Source organism: Pezoporus wallicus, unplaced genomic scaffold, assembly GCF_028554395.1.
Source record: "Pezoporus wallicus isolate ANWC-B61680 ecotype Strahan unplaced genomic scaffold, APGP_CSIRO_Pwel_v1 contig_8542, whole genome shotgun sequence".
Taxonomy (NCBI): Eukaryota; Metazoa; Chordata; class Aves; order Psittaciformes; family Psittacidae; genus Pezoporus; species Pezoporus wallicus.
This window is the reverse complement of record NW_026640148.1, coordinates 1981738-1987737: the sequence shown is the minus strand read 5'-3', so window position 1 is coordinate 1987737 and position 6000 is coordinate 1981738. Positions and strand designations below refer to the sequence as shown.

Here is a 6000-nt window from a genome sequence, read left to right as displayed (position 1 = left end):
GATGAGATACGGTTCGGGGAGGCAGTTTGTCTGGTGGTTACAGTACAGAGTTGGGTGTCATGAGACCCAAGTTTTAATTACTACCTCTGCTACCGACTCTGCTCCTCAGATAAACTGCTCGCTGTCTCTACGTGCCAGCATCCCACCCTGCAGAAAAAGGGCACTGTGAGAATTACCCACCTTTGTCAAGTACTTTGATATCCTTTGATAAATAGCTTTTTATGCCTAGCTGCTGGGTATTACTGTCCATTTAATTGCATTTTTTAAACTCTTGGGGAAGAAAGGACTGAAAAAAGTAGCTGAAAACATCTGAGTGGCAGAACCTTGGTTGGCAAAGCCTGGCGCAGAGTTCAGCAGAGCTGGGCTGATTTAAATCCAGACAGACCTGGCTCTTTAAATATCGGTTGCCAAATGTAATGTGACCAGCATGAACAAGCTGTTCCTGTGCTAGGTACAAACTCCCCGACGCAGATTCATACTTACTGCTGCAAAATCCTTGTGCCTTACCAAAACCAGGTACCAGTACTTGGTATTTGAACAGTAACAATACGGATTTCACTAAAACAATAATCTGTTCAGGCTCACTGTGCTCTGACCAAAGTAATTTTGTTTAAAGTCCCAAAACTTTCTGCATAGAGGAGCCGGCGTCTGTACGAATCCTCCCCTCGGGTGAAGCCAAGCACCGTACAGCGCACAGTGATCAGGAAGGGTGCCAGGTTCAAACAGCACATCTTCAAATGAATGCTTGCACTACACACAATACATGAAGATAATAGAAAATAAGGGTCTTTGAATGATGATAAGCCTCCTGATTGCAGGTGAGGGACTGCACAAAGCTGTGCGTGCAGGTACAATACACCCGGATGCACTGCAGCCGTATCCATAATCACCATCCACCAACCTCTTTAAGAGCAGGTAGAACATGCCCTGCAATGTAAGGAGATGGCACCTGCTGCTCTGCTATCTTTCAGCTTTGTCTTATAAGCATCTGAAGTTTGGGTTTAGGGCTTTTCCATGCAGCGATTTCTGCAAATCACCCTTCTTGGCTGGAGTGCTCAGGTGAGGGGAAGAAATCCCGCGCTCACTTAAGCCTTTTATTTCTCTTGTAACATGGACATCTTGGAGAGCAGATTAGCCAAAGGAGAAAAAAATAAAAAGCAAACGGTATTACTGGTGACCTAATCCTTCCTCTCAGAAAAAGAAAGGGGAAAGAAAGCCTCTTGTGATCTCCAAGGAGGAACTTGCCTTGTAAACTAGTCTCCCGTTTGAAACGGAAACAAGAATGTGAATCCTGATACAGAGAGGCTACCAAAGGCAGGGAACAGCTTAACAGGCCGGAGATTTTTCCTTTCAGTGCAACGCAGGGTATTACACAGGTCCTGCCTCTGCTAGAAAAAACAGGCAGCGAAAACTTAACAGGTTATAAGATCCCTTGGCCACAAAGGCACCCAAACGCGGTTATTTTTATACACCAGGCAGGAGCGTAATCTGTGTCCAAGTTTATAAACTGTGGGCTTGTAGTTCATTAAAAGGATTCTGTTCCTGGCTCCTCTCTCTGAGGTTATTGTATCCAACCCCCACCACATGCATTTACAGCCCTTTCAAACCTGCCCCTCTATAAAACCAGGAATGCTGCCCCTGCCGCCTCCTCCCCTTAGGGAATGGGGGCAATCAGTGTTAGATTAACCAAATATTTGAAGAAGGGACCCATTTTTACTGGCAAACGTTATTTGGAATAAAAGTTTGCACTTCCTCAAGTGCTTAGATGAAGGAGCACGGAGGCAGCACGCTGGCTGCCGCTGTCCTCCTTTCCAGTAAGGAATCCCAGGTCTGGGGTGAGTCCATGGCAAGACTAAGGACAACCCCAAAACCCCTCAAAACCTCTTGGTCTCAACTCCACCCAGCTCCTTTGCTGTACCAGGGCAGACAATCGGCCCATTGAGTCCAGTCTCCCCTCCAGCTTCAACCAGCTAAATCACCCCTAATAGCCAATTTACCAGATGAATTTAACTTCCCTTCCTGCATGTGAACACCCATGACCAGGCTGCTGCTCCCTTCATCTCCCACTGTCCAGAAGCACTGGAGGGGTGAGGGGTTACTGCAGCTTCTTTGAACTTCACACTCACTCTCGAGGAGCACCATGGATATGCTCAGAGCACCATGGTGGCATCACTGTGGAGGACCTGAGCAGAGCATCTGAGCACCACCGGCCCCAACACACAGACACAACCACCATGGAAAGCTTCCAGGAATACTCCCACCTTTATGAGCTTATTTTACTCTCCAGGAGCACAAGCACGAGCGAGACCCTGCACGGTGAGGAACGAATGCAAATGGAATGTCACTGTGGGAACAGCCAAGTCATTTCTTAAATTCCAGGTATTATCTTCAGACTTCTTTCTTGGCATCATTCCCTGACTCCTCTTCAAGTATCCTATGTCAATGGCTTCCTATAACATGGTGGCAGATGCCATTCCGATAGGAAACCAGAAATTCCTTCCTGACCCAGATTATGTCATGCCCCTGAAATGCAAGATCAAATCCAATCCAGCTACCTGTCCATCTCCAGACTGCCTATCAATTAGCATTAGGCACTAATTTGATTAAACCAGTATGTTGAAATTTTACTTGATTCCACCTAAGGAGTATAATTCCCCCTGCGTGTTCTCTGTAACCCACTAATTTTCCAATGGAATGGCAAACACAGGTTGGGATTTGGAGGCTATTTCTTCTACTTGTTAACATGTGAGCTTAAAACCACAGTAAAAAATAAATCCATGCAACTTGGTGGAATGAGATTTGCCAGTTTAAGAGAAAACAGCTTTTTACAGAATAACCCAGATGGGGGGGGGGGGAGTCTACATTTAACTCTGAAACCTGAAGTGTTCTTTGAGGGAAAACGAATACATTTTAGCCTTAAAGGGATCACAGACTGCAATTATATAATTCTTGTCAACTGATGTTAAAGATAGGCTGGAAAGAATGTATGCTGAGGCCCTGCAATAAAACGAGCTCCTTTACTCCTTTCAAATGTTTGCAAGCCTTGGAGGTTATCCAAAGGTCGAATACAGGAAAAGTCTTGGTGAACAGAAAACATAATCATGAGCTTTTTTAATACGGGCTCTTTTTGTAATAAAATGAAATTATGGTACGGGAAGGGAGGGCGGGCTCTGCCTCCTCAGATCTAGGGCCAGGGGGGCTGAGGTTTAATCAGATGCTGCTGTTCTCTCCTCCCCAGCCTGTCACTAGACACAGGAAGAAGCCAGCAGAGGTGCACTGGATGTGGGGGTGCTGCAGGACCCGGGCCTGGCACCGAACCCCTCGACTTTGCTGTGACACAAGGACACGGTTCCCGAGGGGGAGATGGAGGGAGACCTTCATCACCAGGCAGTAGATCCCCAACACCCTCCCCTCCCGTTATATCAGGGGTCTGTTCCCACATTTCACACACAGAATGGCTCCATACGATGCCACAACTGCCACCAACATGCCACCACTTCTGGGTGCCCATCACCACCTCTTACTACAACACAGACTTACCTACACCTCAGAGGCTGAAAAAAACAACAAATAATGGTTTTCCTCTCAAAAAACAGGGGTATCTTTCACAGATCATCCTGCACTGCCTGGGGAATGCCATTCATGCTGGCAAGTCCACCGCTGTGTTCTGGAGATGCTGTTTTCCATTTCCTTATTTTCTTCTGCATGACTTTACCATTATCAGTGTGGATGGAGCGACCTTCCCCATTCCCTGCTCCAGATGAATAAGCAGAATTAGAAAACAAATAAGAAAAAAAGAGATGATAACCTACCATTCCCACGTAGGCAAGAAACACCCATCAGAGCTGGAGCAAGCAGACTGGAGCCTGCACCTGCCCTACTGGGATGCGAAACCAATTGACATTAGCTGTGCTCCCACAACCATCTCTTGGCCTACAGGCACACAAACCTGACCCCACATTTACAGCATCTTTTTTCTATCGTTTCATGCCAAGAGCTTGTTTTCCAGCATGAACAGCACACTTTACTCTAGGTTATCTTTGGGGAAGAGGTGCAGAGCTGCCATTTCATAAAACCAGGAGACAAGGGCCTTAGAAAGACCTTGAACTGGGTGTGGAATATGGCATATCTTTATTTTTAATAGCATGGGCAGTCACAAAAGAGATGTAACCAGCAGCCCTATTGCACTTGAGGAGCTGTCATGGTGCCAGGGTACCTGCTCCCCATCAGGTATGGTCCAGAACACCAGCTCTCCTTCATTTCATTTCACCTTTCCCTCTTCCACCCAGTCCTCCTCCTGCTGCTGAGTGGTGTTCTTTGGCTTTAGCCACGTGCTGCTCCTCTTCTCTTTGAGCTGAAAAGTCAAGAGAATAAATACATGAGTGCTGGAGGGTCACTAGAAAGTAAGCTGATGATATATAAAAATAAAGGTTCCTATTCACAGGCTGCTTTAGAGAATTGTTTGCCTAAATTGTGTGCCTAAATCCAGCCAACCTCCACAAGACGTAAAACCACACCGGAACTCAAACACACACTGAAGAGCCTTTCCTGCCCCGAAACTGGGGGGGTAAGCTAAAAGATTATCCTCCAGCAACACCATGCACTCAGGACAGCTCTGGGGCCCAGGAAACAGTGCTAGCAACAAGCTGACCCTGCAAACCAAAATGAAACCGGAGCCTGGGGAGATGAGATCCAGATTTCCCTGCGAGCAGAAGGTGGATGCTCAGTGGTGCTGCAGGCAGGCAGCTCTTCAAAAGAGCTCCACACATGGGAACAAACGTGGCCAAGGGTCTCACACCCAATGGGGAGCTGCTGGGTGCCAAACACATCTGACAATGTGGTGCTCGGAGTGGGCACCGAGCCCTGGCCAACCCGAATCCCAGCCCTGCTGAAAATCCATCACCACGTCGTCAATGTTAACAGACAGGTTTTCCAAATGGGAAAGGCGCGTTTATCACCTCGGCGAGCGCACGAACCGCACAAGACATAATTGCTCAAATGTCAAATAAAAACTCTCTGCTGAGTAAACACCACGCGTGGACCTTTTTTGATCCCCAAATATGAATGCTTTGGAGCAGGATGAGCATGTGGCCAGCGGGCTGTAATGGAGAGTGCTTTGTAACCTTAACTACACCAGGCGTGATAAAGTGCCCGCTACCATGAAAAAGAGCTCATCTGAAAGACAGAGGGAAACCAGATGGGAAAAGAGCACAAACTCTCAGCAGGAATTTCAGGGATGGTTTTTTTTTTTTTTTTTTTTTTTATTGCTTTCAATATTTCCACACTGAAGATCTCTCCCCATAGGCTGAAGGTGCTGGAGCTGCAGCCTCCCAGGTGATTGGGTATATGCGAGCCTCGATAAGGGAAGGATGCACCTGGGGGAAACTGGGGCTGTGGGGTGTCTACCTCAGCTATTGCTGATTGCAACACCTTGGCTGCTTGTGACACTGCAATCCTTTCTGCTGCCCGGGCACATGCTGCAGCAACTTCTGCCTCTGGGTATTCCCATGTTTCTGCCACAATTGCCGCTGCTCCTTGAGGACCTGTTCCACCTGGACCTGCTCCCTTTGGGCTTTCCACCTCCCCTCTTGCCGCTGCTTTGTCCCCTCCTTCCACCTTGACTGACGATGCTGTTGCATCCTCTGCTCCCTCTGGTGCTGTGACAGCCAGTGGTTCCATGTCCCCCGCAAGGTCACCAGTGGAGTCAGAGCGCTGGCCTGGATCCTGTTGGTAAAAATGGAGAGTGTGAAGCAGCACAAGTGCATTCCCGGCATCACTACAAGTGGACTGGTGACACAAACCTGGAGCCAGCAAGGGCTGCTTTCCACAGTATGTCGCTTCTGTAGAGACACAGAGTACAGGGCTGGGACCCAGAGCACCCATGTGGTAGCACAGCTTTGCCTCTAGCATCCCAGCCCCATGTCCTCCTGTGGGTGACAGACTGAACTGAGACCAAGCACATGACTGGCCACCAAAACATCTTCAGTGCCTCATATCAGG

General features: G+C 48.0%; 1 long non-coding RNA gene across 2 annotated transcripts in view; it reads right to left on the bottom strand.

Moving 5' to 3' along the window:
- Positions 1-4114: 4114 nt before the first annotated feature.
- LOC130603735 (uncharacterized) overlaps positions 4115-6000 on the bottom strand; it is a 33198-nt gene continuing 31312 nt past the window's right edge. For both annotated transcript variants that reach the window (XR_008973262.1, XR_008973263.1), the window contains exons 4-5: positions 5407-5724; positions 4115-4354 (exon numbers count right to left, since the gene is read on the bottom strand). This is a non-coding gene — a long non-coding RNA (uncharacterized LOC130603735). The remainder of the gene's footprint in view (positions 4355-5406; positions 5725-6000) is intronic.